Source organism: Primulina tabacum, chromosome 8 (genome assembly GCF_025594145.1).
Source record: "Primulina tabacum isolate GXHZ01 chromosome 8, ASM2559414v2, whole genome shotgun sequence".
In the NCBI taxonomy this organism is placed as follows: domain Eukaryota; kingdom Viridiplantae; phylum Streptophyta; class Magnoliopsida; order Lamiales; family Gesneriaceae; genus Primulina; species Primulina tabacum.
This window is the reverse complement of record NC_134557.1, coordinates 26,019,993-26,039,719: the sequence shown is the minus strand read 5'-3', so window position 1 is coordinate 26,039,719 and position 19,727 is coordinate 26,019,993.

Here is a 19,727-nt window from a genome sequence, read left to right as displayed (position 1 = left end):
CTGTTTATGAGCGATTCATGAAGATGCGCCCGAAGGAATTCTCTGGGACATCTGACCCCATGGTTGCCGAGGGGTGGATCAAATCCCTCGAGGTTATCTTCGATTTTATGGAGCTGGGGGACGCAGACCGAGTCCGATGTGCCACCTACCTGTTCACTGGAGACGCCCGCTTATGGTGGGAAGGAGCTTCGGTAGCCCTGACATTGGCTACACTTTCTTGGACCCGCTTTACGGAGGTTTTCTACTCCAAGTATTTTGCTGAGGAGGTTCGCACCAGGCTGACCACCGAGTTCATGAGCCTGAGACAGGGGGATATGTCAGTTACGGAGTTTATCCGTAAGTTCGAGAGGGGCTGCCACTTTGTGCCCCTGATCGCGAATGATTCCAGAGCCAAGCTGATGCACTTCCTGGTGGGTTTACGGCCGATCTTGCGCCGGGATGTTAGGGTATCTGACCCTGCTACTTATGAGATTGCCGTCTCCAAGGCCTTAGCCGCAGAGCAGGATCTGCGGGATATCGAGAGGGATCGCCAGGGCAAGCGCCCAGTCCAAGCACCGCACCACCCTCCTCCTCATCAGCATCAGCAGCAGAATAAGAGGCCTTTTCATGGACCGCCCAGGAACAGAGGCCAGCAGCAGCAGCAGCAGCAGCAGCGGGGACGCCCAGCCCCGAGGACTCAGGAGCACCCAGTCTGTCCCAGGTGCTCACGTCGCCATCCTGGAGCATGTATGGCTGGCTCAGGAAAGTGTTTTAAGTGTGGCAGTCCAGACCACATGTTGCTGCAGTGCCCTCAGAGGAATCTGCCTACCCAAGGCAGAGTTTTTGCTCTCCATGCCGCGGAAGCCAACCCGGAGACTATGTTGTTGACAGGTACCTTTAAACTTTAAGTTATTATTTGAATTTCCGCGTTTTGGGAATCGGGATTTAGATTTTGAACTTAGAAATGTTATAGGATTGCATGCTCTACTCAGATTTATTTCGGGGAAATTAAGCTAGAGGAACCTAGACCTTTGCGTGTCTATAAGTTTAGATCTTGTAGTGGGATTCAACTTAGAGCTCCGCTCTTTCAGGGAGAATTTTTATATCTGGTTCCGCTACCAAGGCCTTGATAGATTCAGGGGCCACTCACTCATTTATTTCGGAGGTCTTTGCAAACTTTCTCAAGATCCAGACCATTGGGCTAGATACAGCCTTTTCAGTAGTGTTGCCGTCAGGCGAGGAGATGACAGCTACCAATGTTATCCGAGATATAGACCTTGAGCTGCACGGTAATCTTGTTTATGCGGATCTGATTGTGCTACCGATGCCGGAATTTGACATCATCCTAGGGATGGACTGGCTATTGAAGAACAGAGTGTTGATAGACTTCCAGCGGAGATCCGTTCTTGTCCGACCGCCTGGAATGGAGCAGTTCTTATTTGAGCCGGACAGGTACTTTCCTTTACCGCGCATTATTCCTTATGTTCAGGCTAGGAAGCTCATGCATAGAGGGTGTCGGGCATTTATAGCAACCTTTTTATCTGTCCCCGAGGAACCCAGCCAGTCAGCCTCAGATGTTCCGATAGTTAGAGATTTCTTAGACGTTTTTCCCGAAGACGTCTCTGGTATGCCACCAGAGAGAGAGGTGGAGTTTTCCATTGAGCTTATGCCAGGTACGGCTCCGATATCTAAAGCGCCATACCGACTAGCACCGACAGAGATGGCAGAGCTTAAGAAGCAGATCCAGGAACTTCTCGACAAGGAGTTCATTCGCCCGAGCTTTTCTACATGGGGCGCGCCAGTCTTATTCGTGAAAAAGAAGGATGGCTCGATGAGGCTTTGCATTGACTACCGGGAGTTGAACAGGGTTACAGTGAAGAATAAATACCCACTGCCGAGGATTGAGGATCTGTTTGACCAGTTGCAGGGAGCTTCGATTTTCTCCAAGATAGATCTGCGTTCCGGTTATCAACAGTTGAGGGTGAGAGATGCTGATGTCTCGAAGACAGCTTTCAGGACTCGTTATGGCCACTACGAGTTCCTAGTGATGCCGTTCGGTCTGACAAATGCGCCAGCGATCTTCATGGATCTCATGAATCGCGTATTTCAGCCGTACCTCGACCAGTTTGTGATAGTGTTCATAGATGACATTCTCGTCTACTCCAAGAGTCGGGAGGAGCACAGCAGGCATCTGACCACAGTGTTGCAGACATTGCAGAGACATAAACTATTCGCAAAGTTCAGTAAGTGCGAATTCTGGTTAGAGAAGGTGGCGTTCTTGGGCCACATTGTTTCTAGCAGTGGCATTGAGGTAGACCCGGCGAAAGTTGTAGCAGTCAGAGATTGGGTTGTGCCTCAGAATGCATCAGAGATCCGCAGTTTTCTTGGGCTAGCAGGATATTACAGAAAATTCATCCAAGGATTTTCCTCTATTGCCGTTCCACTCACAGCACTGACAAAGAAAAATGTGAAGTTTGTGTGGAGCGAGGAGTGTCAGAAGAGCTTCGATACTTTGAAGCAAGCTCTTATCTCAGCACCCGTTTTGGCTGTACCGTCAGGATCTGGTGAGTTTGTCCTTTATACCGATGCTTCGAAGCTTGGTTTAGGTGCAGTTTTGATGCAGCATGGGAGAGTGATAGCGTATGCTTCTCGACAGCTGAAAATCCACGAGAAGAATTACCCTACCCATGATCTGGAGTTAGCGGCCGTAGTTTTTGCTTTGAAGATTTGGAGGCACTATCTGTATGGAGAGAAGTGCCAGATCTTTACCGACCATAAGAGCCTCAAGTATTTCTTTACGCAGAAGGAGCTGAACATGCGTCAGAGACGTTGGTTGGAGCTTGTGAAAGACTACGATTGTGACATTAGCTACCACCCGGGTAAAGCTAATGTAGTTGCGGATGCTTTGAGCAGGAAAGTCGCAGTGATGGCTCATTTGACGATTCAGAAACCTCTTCAGATCGAGATGCAGAGGTTTGATCTTGAGACTTACCCTCGAGGTAGAGTTCCTCGTTTATCTACCTTGACTATCCAGTCCTCTTTTATTGACCGTATTCGCAGCGGTCAGGCAGCAGATGAGCAGTTGGCACAGTGGAAGAAGAGAGATGAAGCTAAGGGCAGTGTTTTGTATACAGTCAGCGACGGTATTGTGAGATACCGAGATAGGATATGGGTTCCTAGCAGTGATTCTATCCGAGCAGACATCTTATCAGAGGCCCATACGTCCCCGTACTCCATTCACCCTGGGAGTACGAAGATGTACAAAGATCTGCAGCTATTGTATTGGTGGCCAGGGATGAAGAAGGACATCAGGCGTTTTGTATCCGAGTGCCTGACTTGCCAGTTAGTGAAGGCCGAGCATCAGAGACCAGCAGGTTTGCTCAAGCCTCTTCCTATTCCCGAGTGGAAGTGGGAGAACATTACCATGGACTTTGTGACCGGATTGCCGAGGTCAGCCAGAGGATCGAATGCTATTTGGGTGATTGTAGATCGTCTTACCAAATCAGCGCACTTCTTGCCTATTAAGACGACTTTCACCATGGTTCAGTATGCAGAGCTGTATATCCGAGAGATAGTCCGACTCCATGGTATTCCAGTTTCTATCGTATCCGACAGAGATCCCAGATTCACTTCCTCATTTTGGAAGAGTTTGCATTCGACTTTGGGTACGAAGTTGCTGTTTAGCACAGCTTTCCATCCGCAGACAGATGGACAGTTGGAGCGAGTTATTCAGATCTTAGAGGATCTTCTCCGTGCTTGCGTCATTGATTTCTCTGGGAGTTGGGAGTCGAACTTACCATTGGTAGAGTTCACCTATAACAACAGTTTCCAATCGTCTATAGGTATGGCTCCGTATGAAGCGCTGTATGGTCGCAAGTGTAGATCTCCTGTTCATTGGGATGAAGTAGGAGAGAGAGCAGAGTTGGGTCCAGAGATTGTTCAGCAGGCAGCAGATGTAGTAGTCAAGATCCGTGATAGGATGAGGACTGCTCAGAGCCGACAGAAGAGTTATGCCGATCAGCGGAGGAGAGAGTTAGAGTTTGCAGTGGGCGATCATGTCTTCGTGAAAGTGGCACCTATGAAGGGTGTCATGAGATTTGGCAAGAAAGGGAAGCTCAGTCCGAGATTCATTGGACCGTTTGAGATCCTCGACAGAGTTGGGACGCTAGTGTATCGTGTGGCTCTTCCGCCAAATCTGGCCGGAGTACACAATGTCTTTCACGTCTCCATGCTGAGGAAGTATATGGCAAATCCTTCGCATGTGCTGAATTTCGAGCCATTGCAGCTTACTCCGAATTTATCTTATGAGGAGAGACCCGTGCAGATCCTAGACAGACAGGAGAAGAAACTTCGGAACAAGTTGGTTAAGCGAGTCAAAGTCAAATGGCTCAACCATTCAGAGGAGGAAGCTACGTGGGAGTCTGAGCCGGAGATGAGAAGTCGATACCCTGAGTTATTCGGTGAGTTCTAATTTCGAGGACGGAATTTATTTAAGGGGGGAAGGATTGTAGAACCCGTAAGTCAGTAGACGTATAAGCCATGCATAATTCTAGATTTTTAAATTTAATTGACTTCATTGCATGATTATTTTAAATGCATTTATTTGAAGTTAATTATTCATTATTTCAGTTCAGTAGTTTGATTTTTAGCATTTCAGTTATTTCAGTGAGGCCGGACTGGAGTTGGAGTTTTGAGATAGAATTTAAGATTTGAGAAATATTTCCAGAAGTTAATTTAGCTAGCAAGTAAGTTCATTTAAGTTAAAAAGAAGTTTAAGGAATTATTTAAGTTAGTTGAGGATTTTAATTTAATTATTGGAGGTGATTAAGATATGAGTTCATTTAAGTTATTAAATTAAGGGGTTAGCTCACTAAATTATTTAAAGGATTAGTAAGGCTTTCAAGGATTATTAGTTGACTAGATAATCAACATTTCCCTTTATTTTATCATGCATTTTTCGGCCACCCTTAGTGCTAGAAGATTCATTTTCCAACTCATCAACTTTGACCAATTCTTTGCATGTAATTAGTAGGATAATTCTAGGATTTTTGGGAGCACAATTTAATTAAATAAATGGACATATCCTAGCCTAGAATCAAGATAAATTTCGGCCACCACCTCCTAGAAGCATCCACCAACTCATTTGATATCAAACCATAATTCAAAATTCAAATTCAAAAGGGAGTGGACTTGGTCTTGATATGATCCTATTTTTGTGCACCCTTCTCCTCACCTTCATAACCATCACTACCCCCTCCACCTCCACCGAAAATAAGACCCCTTTTCAGTAGAAAAAACGTGAATAACAGCTAGGGAGAAAGGGAGAAAAATCGAGAGCCAAGAAAGGTAGAGAAGCAAGCCACTCCGTCTCCTCCGCGCCGTCTCGTCTCTTCTTTTCGTTTTCTTTCGAAACGAAACCAGGCATGTCTAGATTTCTTTCAAACCTCAATCAAGTCATATTATCATTTATTTTTCAGTACATGATCATGTTTTAGCAAGCAAAAACCGAGATACATGTCAAAATATTTTGGAACACACATGCAGAATTTCGGCTCTTCATGGCAAGCTTCACGTTTTTCTGAGTTTTGATGGTTTCAGGTATTGGATCGACTCCAGGCTCCCAAGGCGGCTTGTATACATGTAGTAGGATGCATTAGGACCATGTTGGTCCATCCAAACCAGCCCCATGCTTGCTGGAAATTCAGAATGACAGCAAGTTCCCCATAAGTGCAGTAATGTAATTCGAAATTTCAGTTTTGTGTCAAGGGTTGTGGATCTGATCTTGGCTGCCCCAAGGGCCTTTAGCCATGGTTGGATCACTTCCCTAGCATGTCTAAGACGTGACTAAGTTGCCCTTTTGGTGGCTTGGTCCATGGCTCATCGGTTTTTAAATAATCAACAAGAACAGCCCCTTTCCCCATTCGGCCCTTCCATTTTTCAGCATATGGTTCGTTTCTTTTGTTGCTTGGTATGGATCTTGGTTGGCCTATGGCCCTTAGCCACGGTTCATATCATGCTCCTAGATGTCTAGATCGTGCCATGGTCAATCAAATGGCCATTGGAATGACGCAAGACATCGATCATAGCATAAACACTACACACGCATGCACGTTGCTCTCGGTTGGACCCTTCGGTTAAGATTTGGTGTGATGCGGATTGTGGCTGGCCTAGGGCCCTTAGCCATGGTTCAAATCATTCCTTGGGATGTTGTTAAGAGTCTCTGGTCGGTCGTTCACGCCCCTAATGGCCGATAGTCTCGAAACCAACGCAAGTCTTGTAGTTGCGCAGCTGCTGGAAATTACAGCAAGTTGCTGTGTCGGTTCAGAGGCTCGTTCGAGTTCTTGGTTGGCTTTTAGCCCATGGCCTTGGACTGGACAGTGCCTCATTGAGTTAGGAAGGTCATGTTTTTGACCGTTTGTCATTTGGATCATTTTTGAGGTCGTACGAGAATTTACGGTGCGATGTGCCAAATTGACTCTCGAAAGAGCGTTTCGTGTTTTGGCCTCCATTCCACCTAGATTTCGACCCTATCATTTTAGGAACATTATTTTATGATTTTTCAGCGTATTTTAATCATGACTATACGTCGGTTCAGTGTCGGTTCAGGTTGGCTCGGAGTCATGATTAAATGCGAAGTCATTAGGCGTCATAGTCGCATCTTTTGAACGTAAATTGCATAGTTGGTCAAGTTTAAGCTATTGCATATTTTTCATGGCACAGTTAGGTTGCAGCGAGCCTGGGAACGATCCAATCCAATCCAGTTGGTAAAATTACAGGAATTTTCATTACGCCAGTTAATTATTTTACGTGCATTAAATAGAAAATGATTATTTTTGAGATTTATGCGATATGGCTTGTGGTTCATTCACTATGTGGGAGTGTTATTTTATACGGTCGCCAGTGACCGATCAGTTCAGTATGGTACCACCCGGTCGCCAGTGACCGGCCAGCTCAGTTCAGTTTCAGCCTCCCCGGTAGCCAGTTACCGATCAGTTCAGCTTAGTGCAGTGGCCACAGGCGTAAAACATAATCTCAACAGAAAATTTTATCAGTTATTTAAGTACAGGCTCCAAGGAGCAAATATTTTTACAGTGATTTCCAGTTCAGTTATGCACGTATTATAATTTCTCAATACAGATTATTTTCAGTATGCCTCAGGACAGGATATTTTATCACATGCATATTTTAAATTCAGATTTTTACTCGTTACCTGCGATTTATGCATGCTGAGTCTTTAGGCTCACTAGACTTGATTGTTGTAGGTACTGATGAGGCCAGGGCCGAGGGCGGGGACCAGTGAGCCAGCTTGGGTCGGCAGTAGTGGCACCCGAGGACCTCAGTGCAGCAGTTGTTATTTTATTCCGCAAACAATTTTTATCAGTCGTTGGATAATTTTTAAATTGTTATTGTTGGCAAAACTTTATTTTCTTCCGCTGCTATTATTTTAAACATTGAACTTGATTCCCCAGTGATTTTATGAATGAGGCCATTTAAGTTCTTTTAAAAAGAAAAATTTTTTAAATTTTCCGCAAATTTTCAAGCAAGTAGTTCGAGGGCCTTTGCATGAATGTAGACTTGGTTTAATACTAGAAATTAGTAGTTGAACCTTAGACTAGTTTGAATAATTGCTGTACATTATTGTACTTTTATACTGAGATGTATAATAGTTAAATTCCATTACGTTCCGCACTTATGTTTAAAAAGAAAATTTTTTTTGAGACCCTGTTTATCTTAATTGATAATTAAATCCCAAAGATGGTTAAGAAGATGATTAGCGTCCGGGTCCCCACAACAGGTGGTATCAGAGCGATAGATCCTTTAGATTGAGATAGAAGAGAATGAGCGGGGTAGATTGAGTTTTTTTTCCTTGCATGTGATTGCTAGCATGAGATTTATTTTAATGTTGATTGACATTGCATATGCTAGCATGAGATTATGTTTTACTGCTTTGAAATACATGGTTACCTGATTATCTGATTTGAGTTGGTATTATGTATTATTGAGTATGAATCAGATCTGATTCATGATCAGCAGTAAGATGATCAGAGAAAGATCGGAACAGATTTGTAGTATTTGAGTACTAATGTTTTGATAGGCAGATATACCTCCACGGAGAATTCCAGAAAGGGGTAGTACTTCGACTGAACAGATAGATGTATCATAAACTCAGATAGAAATACAGTTGAAAGAATTTCAGTTATTTAAGCCACCGATTCTGAGTGGTACCGAGACGTCTGAGGATTGTGAGAACTGGTTTGATGACATAGAAATACTGTTTGATTTACTTGATTATTCAGATGAGCAGAGAATTAAACTGATATTCCACCAATTACGAGAGACTGCCAGAAGTTGGTGGATTACAAGTAAAAGAATGCTAGAACAAAAAGGTACAATAGTTTCGTGGGAAATATTCAGAACTGAATTTTATCGAAGATTTTTCTCAATCTCGTACCGAGAGGACAAGAAAGCAGAGTTTGAGAACTTAAGACAAGGTCAACTGAATATTGAAGGATATGTTGCTAAATTCTCTACTCTACTGCGTTTTGCTCCTCATGTAATTGGGAATGATGAAGCTGTAGCGGATCAGTTCATCAGAGGATTGAACTCGGAGGTAGTTGCATTGATGAATATGCAGCGATCTTATCATTTTGCTTATGCCTTGAGTAAAGCGAAGAGAGCGGAGGCGAGTGTGATTAGACAAATAAAAAGGGTGTGTGCGATGCAACCCCAGACACAGCAATCCCCTCTCCGATTTGATCCCGGCAGCACGAGTGGAAAGCAAGATTTGCTGAAAGCTCGAAAGAAACCATTCAAGAAGTTAAGGAGCGGACTGAGCTGTTCAACTAGCTCTAGTGGTTCCAGCCCAAGTTATGCTGGAGTGTATTGCAGGATTTGCGGAGGGAAACATTCCACAGAGCAATGCCAGGGAGTGACTGGTAGTTTTTCGTATCTGCCGACAGCCGGGACACTTCGCTAGAGTTTGTCCTCAGAGAGATTCCCGAAGATTTCAGGGATCAGGTCCATCTGGTGGTAGTGACCGAGGAACAGGCACAAGAGGCACTTGATGATATAGTGACAGGTACTGTTCTTTTATGATTAGATTGCATATGTATTGATATATACTAATGCATTCTCTATGATTATTTTTGACTGAGTTGCATTGATATATATGGTATCTGTAGGGTCTGTATTGCTGTAGTATTAATTTTTGTACCTTCTGGGAAAGAAAAATTGATATCAGAGATTTCTGTGAAATATTGTATACTACAGTAAGATGAGAATGAGACCGAGCTAGATTATGATGTACTGTGTTTTCTGATTTGATGGCATTAGTGATATTAATATGCTGAACAAGTACAGAAATATTATAGATTCCTTTCAGGAGAGTATAAGATTCAGACCAGATATGACTGATGAGTAAAGATTTCACGGTAAGGATTCTAGATTCAGAATTCCTTTGATATCTGTGAGTTGTCTATAACTCGATTGATACAGAAAGGAACAGATTGTATCCTTATGTATTCAGTAGACATACTGAAATCGAGTCTAGTATTGGCAGATTTGCCAATGATGTACGAGTTGGCTGATGTTTGCCCAGATAAGATTTCAGATTTGCTTTATATCAGAAAGATAGATTCAGAATTGAATTGAGACCAGGTACTGTGTATTGTTTTAGAATTCAGTACAGAATGATATTAAATATCCAGAATGACACTGAATGAATTGAAAGAATTGAAAGATCAGTAGAAGAGTACCGACCAAGAGTTACATATGATTTAGTGTTTCTCTTTGGCATGTTTCAGTATGTTCAGAGATATTCTGATGATTTCATGCTCGTTGTATCTATGATATTTTGATATATTCGCAGCATCTGATTGATTTAATCGAATAACTGAAGATTGAATGGGATATTCTGATAAATGTGATTATTGTATAAAGAAATTTTTCAGATATGAATTCTGCTTGAAACAAATTGTATTCAGAGTATGCGATATCTGAAGTTAGTATACCGATTGATTCTGACACAATTGAGATCAGAATCAGTGACTGAGAATGATACCGATATCAGAAAGATCAGAAAGATCAGAAAGATCAGAAATTTCAGAAATATCAGAATTGTCAGAAATTTATTTTGGTTTGAATTGACAGATTATCGTATACGATTGTTGTTTTGTGTCTGCCTGAGTATTGTTATATTTCTACAGCTGTATTTGATATAGAGCATTGTGAACCGTTGAGATTATATACAGTTCAATTCGAATCAGAGTTGAATTCGAGAATTTCAGTGAGTCAGAAATATGATCAGAAGGTTCAGAATTAGATTTCGATAATCAGAGCAGAGCATCGATCAGAGTGACAGATATGTGATTTTACTGTGTGAGAATGATTATCTTGTGATGTCAAATGTTTCAGAATTGTACAACAGAATTTGATATCGATAGTCAGAACCGAATATCAGATAGGTATTTTTCTTTCATTTATATTATTAACTGATTGTTTATACCCAATAGTTCGAGTCTAAAATGACAGATGGTGTCAGAAACACACAGTAGTAGATTCAGTTTTCAGTTGGTGACTGTGAATGTATGATATTCGAACAGATAGTTTTGATATAGACAGATTAAATCAGTTATGATAGAATTATACTGAAATGTTGGCAGAATTTGTACTGAAATGTCTGAATTGCCCATAAATGAAGACAGAAAGATAGAAATCAAAAGATTTATTACAGAATTTGTATATTTCTGACTAGACATGGGAAGTATACTTCGATGAATTTCGTAATGAGATCACTGCAATACTTTCTAGATTGTGATGTAATATGATTGTGATTGACAGATTGTTCAATCTATATCGATTAGTTTGTACCAGATAACGTACAAACATGACCAAATGACACAGATCGACGTCAGAAAAGTGGTCAGAATAACTAGAATGCCGAAGTAGAGTATATCAGATTGTGATTTTGCTTGATTTTGTGTTTTTGGCAGAATGTATAGCATAATTTTATCTATAATTTATAGATTGACGGATAGTTGGAGTGAACTATCTAGATACTGGAAGATATCCAGGAACTGTAGTGCTGGATTTTAGCACTAGTGACCTAATGTCTTGTCACTTTATGAATTACTGTGTAATGATAGCTATCAAACGAGTATTGAGATAGCCACAGATAAGACATTGTACAGTGAGTACTGCAGATTTCCGCTGAATGAGAATGATATTACGGTGACATTTGAGATTGAATTTGATAACAGCTGATGATATTGATTTGGTATGAGCTGTTGATTGCTATATACGGATGTTGTATAGCCAGTATTTGCAAGTAATTTTATCAGAATGGTTTGATAGAATGAATTTGCTGAAGTAACCTCTATTATACATTCCTTCCTTATCTGAATTGATTGCTTGTGATTTCGAGGGCGAAATCATATCTTAGAGGGGGAGAAATGTAAGGCCCGAGAATTTGATTACCGTAATCTGAGATTAATCTGAAATGATTTGGCAATAATTAATACGATTAGTGATTTTTAATCGAGATAATTACGAAAGGGCTAACTGAGACACGAAATGAGATCGCGTGTGAAAATGAATGTGCGAGGACAGTAGCATCGGCGCACATGCGCGACCGGATGCACGCACATGCGCCAAACATGCAGAAGACCTCGCGCATATGCGCGGAAGATGTCGCGCATATGCGCGAAGCCTATGCGAGTGACTCCAGAGAGTCTCGCGCATATGCGCGGAGATGAGTCGCGCATATGCGCGAGGCGATGTGCAGGATATATGCGGAGACAGTAGGTCTCGCGCATATGCGCGATGTCAGTGCGCGCATATGCGCGAGTAGTCTAGGAGCCGGACAGTGCTTCCGGCGCATATGTGCGTGGCATGCAAAACGTAAGATTGCCACTTGGTTTGTATGAGCGACGTGTATATATATATATATATATATATATATATATATACATACAAACATTAATCTTAAGAAGAAATCGAAAGAAAGAGTCGAGGAAATTGCCACAATGCTTGAATGATATTCCTTTGGCCTCCCAACGTACTCCCATGCATCACGACCCCTTCATGCTTGCTCATGACTCCTTGTAGTGCCTCCTTGAACTTCTTTAGTCGTCCCCTCGTGACTGGTCTATCCGGCAACTCTAAAGGATCCCACGCTTTCCTTGGGACTTGACCTTCCGTGTTCGCATCAAATAAGGCTCGACTTGGTCCATGGCTGCATGTGTCTCGGCCATGGCTAGGACTCTGGTAGAACCGATAGGGGAAGAGCCCACGCGTTCAAGGACTCTTCCCATGCACGCGTGGGGACAGCTTCTGAAAGGGGGTTTGTGGCTGGGCTGGCGGGGGTCTAAGCTGGTGCAATAGGGTCTAGGGAGGATGGTCAAGGTTCGGGTCAGGGGCTGGTGTATGGTGACTCGATGGGGGCTCGACCAAAGCATGAGTGAACTCGCGTGGTTTGGTGCATGCGTAGAGGGCTGGTCTTGTGGCTAGATTTTGGGGCGCATGGTTAGGCTAGGTCAGAGAGGGTCCAGGAGGATTGAGTGAGGGTCTGGTCCATGATGGCCTGGAGGTGGCTTGATGAAATCGAGTTGTGGCTCAAGGGAGTTAGTCGAGGGTTCGAATTTTATGGTTTAGGAAGAAAGGGTTCGAACCATGATCCACGGGGGTCGATTCATAGTTCATGAGAGTAGTTTAGGTATGAAAAGTTTAAGTTTAAAATTTAGGAAAAAAAATTAAAGTTTGAATTAATTCGGGAATTAAACGCTCCGCAAATTAATAATTAAATCGAAAGCATCTAATTTAAGCTAAATAAAAATATCAAAGATAAAATTTAAGCTTAAATAATTATTTGGGATGTTCTATGGTTAATGAAAGTAAGAAAAAATAAAATCGAGAAATTTTACATCTAGGGACAAAACAGTCATTTTACACCTCGGTAGTATGAAAAGGTTTGGCAGCGTCCCGAAGGGTCATAACACATGTTAAATGATATATTATGATGATTTTGATGAAAATATGATATTTTATGAAGTATGGCAGCTGTGTAATTTTTACTGCAAAAAAGTTATTTTTGGAAAGTCATGTTATTTTATGAAATAAAAAGGAAAGAAAATTTTTTTTGAAGGATGTGAATTGATTGTGACAAAGAGGATATATGATTTTTGGAAATATGGTGAGGGAGATGACCCCAGAGGGATCCTATTTACGGGACAAGGCCCCCGAGGGAGCCCAACGATCGTATTTCCATTATTTTTACATCGGTGCCTAGTGCCCATCCCTATGCTCAATGATTAGCTAAGACTTAACAGTAGACCAGAGGATAAAATGCTAGTCACTTTCAATGATCAAATTTCACCCAAAAAGATAAATAATTGAAAGATTTACGATTTAATATATATTTGTGAAAAAAATGCTATTTTAAGTAAAATTATGATTTAAATGCATGTGCTTGTATATGTATTATTTGTAACTCATGTTTAGAACATGCTGAGTCGTTAGACTCACTAGGGTTGAATGCTGCAGATGATGATATTGAGGAAGGTACTGACACTTGAGTGGATCGAGGCAGGCAGTATACTTCCGAGGGTCATTTATTTTTCGCATTAGCTTGATAGTTAGAATATTTAAAAGATTTTTGTTAATAATTTATTCTATATCCTTTTATGCTTTATGATGTAGTTGATCGAATATAACAGTTTAAAAGGGTGAATGAAAGGTTATCCAAAGTGTGTCAAATAATGTTAAGCTTAAGCTGTGTCAACAACTCAACCCAATATTCTAATCAAACTGAGTAATTTGAGCTACTGGAAACAAGTTTTTAAGTGATGTGGGGACCCGGACGCTAATTCATTTCTTAATCGTCTGTGGGAATAATTAAAAACAATTAAATAAATGGGGTCTAATTTTTTTTTTAAATACAGAAGCAGAAACATATGAAATAAATCTTATTTCATTTACAAGATCAGTAACCAAATCTAAGTACAAGTCCTGTACAAAAGTAAATCATAACGACTACTGTTCATTCACTACATGTCAGGTAATGAAATAGATCTACTTCTGGGTCCGAATCTCCACGCTAAACTAGTCCTCTCTCGTCCTCGTCTTGACCCTGGTTCTGTCCCACCTGTTGTCATGCACGGTGAGATTTATATTCCAGTATAAACCATGTATACATGCAATCATTTAAACAGATATAAAAGCATGAAACAATTATCGATAACATCTATCAAATCTGGAAGACATGAATCGATATAAAACTATCATTCAAACTCTGACTCGACTCTTTCCTAATCTAGGGATCCCGATCTGAATAAGAACATAACACCCACCTACTCTCCCGATCGTGGTGGTGGTACGTTCTCATTCACGGACTCTGGTCCTCTCTGTATCGAATCTCGGCGATAGGAGCTGCTATTCTCCTAAGCAACATCGATACGACCAAACGTCCGGTGTCTTGGCGACTCAGCCGAAGACTTGGCACATCAGCCAATGACTAGGCACATCAGCCCAAGGACTAGGCACATCAGCCCATAACTCTACATATCACATATGCTTAACTATAAATCAATAGAATAAGCATAACGATCTCAAACATTGCAACATATCTAGGCAATGACAACTCAGTATGTGATTTTGGGAAATTCAAGTTGAATCAAACTCGAGTTGTGCAATCCCGAATCAACATTAATTTATACCTTTCTCTTCTCAGTCTGACGAAATCGAAGTCTCGAATTCAAATCTGTCCATATCAATCTGGTAATTACAATATCGAATAGGCACAATATCAATATACATTCTCAAATCAATACTGGATATAATCAGAACTCAATCAAATTCTGTTTCAACGGCATAACTGTACAATCTCAAAATACCGGCAATATAATATCAGTATATACAAATCAGCACTCATCTGATCCAAATCTGAATAATATCAATATACCCCGTAATACAGTATCAATCAGATATCAATCCTAACATCTCATAATCAATAACAACACAATTCTGATATCAAATCGGTCTAATCACAATCAAATCAACTCTGAAAATTTATAACAATTACATAAGGTATCTGTTCTTCGATCCGGTTTCAATTATACGATGTCTACAATGTCAAGAACAACATATATCAATCATATCTGATTCTGGCAGTATCATAATTTCAAATCATATCAAAACGTAATAAAACTTACGTCCAGTTGAAGCCTGCGTCGATAGAAACACAGTACAGAAGTCGGATTACAAATCAGACGGATGGATTTTGCATACCCTTCAAATTCTCCTACGTATGGAACTTGGAGCTTTCTCCATCGTTTCTTCCGTTTTTTCCTCACTGATTATGAAGGATTACATCATTTATTTATATCAAGTGGCATGGTTAACCAAGTGTCGATTTTCCCTTCTGCATGCCTCGCGCATATGCGCGCTCTAGCCCCTTGCTATGCGCGAGACCTATTGTCGGTACTTACCCTTCTCGGCAGCTCGTGCATATGCGCGCACCATCGCCGCGCATATGCGCGAGGTTCTCTGGACTCGGCATTTAGCTTCTGCACAGCCCGCGCATATGCACGCACACTTCTCGCGCATATGCGCGAGGTCTTCTGCCACTGTCGCGCATATGCGCGTGTAATGCCCTAGATTGTATGTGGATAAAAAGAAAAGATGAAGTGTTGCTTGAAGGAAGAGACCGCACCCGCGCCCCTTCTGATGCCGCACCAGCGGTGCATGGACAGAAAATTGGTCATTTTACAGTAGGGTCACCGCACCCGCGGTCCAAGACAGAGTGCACCCGCGGTTGATGGACAGAGAGTTGGAAAGCATTTACAGAAATGACACCGCACCCGCGGTTCAAACGTAATCGCACCCGCGTTGATGTCACCGCACCCGCGGTTTTATATGTAGCGCACCCGCGGTCGTCGATTTCGGAAAGTGGATGAACCGCCGAAGCTTGAGCGCACCCGCGGTTCCTGAACTACTGCACCCGCGGTCATGCATGTTACTTGGTTTAATACTAGAAATTAGTAGTTGAACCTTAGACTAATTTGAATAATTGCTGTACATTATTGTACTTTTATACTGAGATGTATAATAGTTAAATTCCATTACGTTCCGCACTTATGTTTAAAAAGAAAATTTTTTTTGAGACCCTGTTTATCTTAATTGATAATTAAATCACAAAGATGAATAAGAAGATGATTAGCGTCCGGGTCCCCACAACTAGCCTCTTCTATCTCAATGTAAAGGATCTATCGCTCTGATACCACCTGTTGTGGGGACCCGGACGCTAATCATCTTTTAAATCGTCATTGGGACTAATCTAATCAATTATAATAAACAGGGTCTAAATTTTTTTTTTTTTTAAAACGCGGAAGGTAATGGAATCAAACTCCTATACATATCAGTATAAAAGTATAAATCTGATAAAACATACAAACATACACACTCAGGTTCAACAACTACTATCAAGTGTTTAAACCCTATCTCTAGTCCAAGTCCGTAGTCTCCAATCTAATCTCGATCTGTCTTCACCTCTGTGACCATGTACCTGCCCAACCTGTTGTCAAGTACACATACAAACAAGACAACAGCCGGATAACTCCGGTGAGATATAAGTATCCCAGTATAAACAATGTATTAAATGCATTCATATAAAACATATATAAAAGCATAACAAACATCAAAACATGTATCTAATCTGACTACATGAATCAATGACTCGTGATCTAATCTTATCTTATCTTAAATCTAGGGATCCCAATCTAATTTAGACTTTGGTATTCTGTATCGAGTGTCTACGATAGACGTCGATCTACATCTAAAGCTTTTCGATACACCGTAAGTCTAGAGTCTTATCGGTTCTGAGAAAGACTCGGCGGTTCTGCCCTAGCTAGGCTGATCTGCCCTAGACTCGGACTCTGACTTTGTTCTAAGTCAATACATTAACATATCAATCTGATAATCTTCAAATATCAATGCAATAAATAAAGTATGTGATTTAGGGAAACTCAAGTCGAACCTAACTCGAGTTGTGCAATCCCGAATCAACATTTATTTATACCTTTCTTGCTGTCGATCTGATACAATCAAAGTCTTGATTCAAAGTCTGTCACGGTTCAATCTGGCAATGACAATATCAATATTCTGTATCAATATTCTAATCAAATCACAACATCTCTGTTTTATCAAATTCTGACAGTACAACAGTACAATCTTGCGATACTGATAATACTATATCAGTCTATATCAATTCTAAATGTTTACAATCAACCACCGTACAATCTGATATCAATTCTAGTCAATCTCATTCTGAAAATCATAATAATTCCATATGATATCCGTTTTTCAGTCTGACTTCGATTCTACGCTGTCTAACATGTCAAGAATAGCATATATGACGTGTATTCAATTCTAACATCATCATAATTTCAAAACATGTCAAAACGTAGTAAAACTTACGTCCAGTTGTAGCCTACGTCGATAGGAACACAGTACCGAAGTCAGATTCAAAATCAGACGGACGGATTTCTCGCAAAAGGCGTAAGGATTTTCAACACTTTCACGGCAACTTCTCTCTATTATCTTTTGAGGATTTCTGAAGAATTGAAGCTTGATACGTATATTTATATATTGCATGCAACCATAAGATACGTGGCATGATTTTTCATAAACCACGTCTCGCGCTCGGGCGGACATAAAGACTTTGAATCAAGACTTTGATTGTATCAGATCGACAGCAAGAAAGGTATAAATAAATGTTGATTCGGGATTGCACAACTTGAGTTAGGTTCGACTTGAGTTTCCCTAAATCACATACTTTATTTATTGCATTGATATTTGCAGATTATCAGATTGATATGTTAATGTATTGACTTAGAACAAAGTCAGAGTCCGAGTCTAGGGCAGATCAGCCTAGCTAGGGCAGAACCGCCGAGTCTTTCTCAGAACCGATAAGACTCTAGACTTACGGTGTATCGAAAAGCTTTATATGTAGATCGACGTCTATCGTAGACACTCGATACAGAATACCAAAGTCTAAATTAGATTGGAGATCCCTAGATTTGAGAAAAGATAAGATTAGACCACGAGTCATTGATTCATGTAGTCAGATTAGATACATGTTTTGATGTTTGTTATGCCTTTATATATGTTTTATATGAATGCATTTAATACATTGTTTATACTGGGATATTTATATCTCACCGGAGTTATCCGGCTGTTGTCTTGTTTGTATGTGTACTTGACAACAGGTTGGGCAGGTACATGGTCACAGAGGTGAAGACAGATCGAGATTAGATTGGAGACTACGGACTTGGACTAGAGATAGGGTTTAAACACTTGATAGTAGTTGTTGAACCTGAGTGTGTATGTTTGTATGTTTTATCAGATTTATACTTTTATACTGATATGTATAGGAGTTTGATTCCATTACCTTCCGCGTTTTAAAAAAAAAAAAAAATTTAGACCCTGTTTATTATAATTGATCAAATTAGTCCCAATGACGATTTAAAAGATGATTAGCATCCGGGTCTCCACATAACCAATCTCCTGGGTTCATTCTTTCTGTCTTTATCTATCGGCAATTCAGACACTTCAGTACAAACTCTGCCACATCTAATCTCATCTGTTTTTATCAAAGCTGTCTTTTCAAATTATCATATATCTTTCTGCTATAAGGACGAATACTAAATAAAATCTTGCGTATTTCTGACAACGTTAATTATTTCAAATCCGAAATATCTGGCACAACCCATCGGTTATTCACATACAACATAGTATCACTTACCTGATATTCTGATGGATAACCTGTTCTGACGATCGTAATCAAGTCCTGCCCATTCTGATCAACTTTCTGAACTATTTCGACTCTCAACATCAGCTCTGATTCGGCTTGTACGGTATCGAGTCTCAACTTATATGATGTGATCCCTGCCCACGAGATCTTTAATTTTTCCCGATCTTTGAAACAAGTAATTGATAGGTGTGAAAATCGCTTCTAGATCACGCGGTCTAACAACAATTCATCAACGATAGAAACAATCTCGTTCAAGAGAACCTCCAAAGAACCCGTCCTTGGCAACCCTCGTGATATTCGATTGACAAACGCCACAAAAGATAAATCTTTTGATAAGTTTGATTTGATACAACGCAAAAGTTATAACGAAACTTAAGCTTGTTTTTGAGAGAATTCTCAAAGAAAGTTTTTATAAACTCAATCAATAATGAACAAAAGTTCTCCAAAATTTTGTGCAACATATGTTTATATCAAAAGATAACAAAAAAAATCTAGTTGCCATAATAATTAAAACTCTAACTAGGAAACTAGGATTCTTCCCGAAACTGACTCGCGCTCAGGGTGGTAGAATATTACCGCTCGAGCGCCAAGGCTTCTGTACTACTCGCGCTCGGACAGTAAGTATGGCGCTCGGGCGGTAATATTTGACCGCTCGGGCGCCGATGCTGCTGGATTCAACTTCATCAAAAACCCTCCAGCACTTTGCACCTCGCTTGTAAGACCTTCTTCATTGCTCATAAGTCCGTGCAACGCTTTCTTGAACTTCTTCAATCGTCCCCTCGTGATTGGTCGCTCCGGCAACTCCAAAGGGTCCCATGCTTTCTTTGGCGCCTGACCATCCGTGTTCGCATCATCCTCAAATCCAGCTCGTCACCTACATCAAACAACGACAAGTCACTAACATTAAAAGTAGAACTCACGTTATACTCACCTGGTAGGTCGA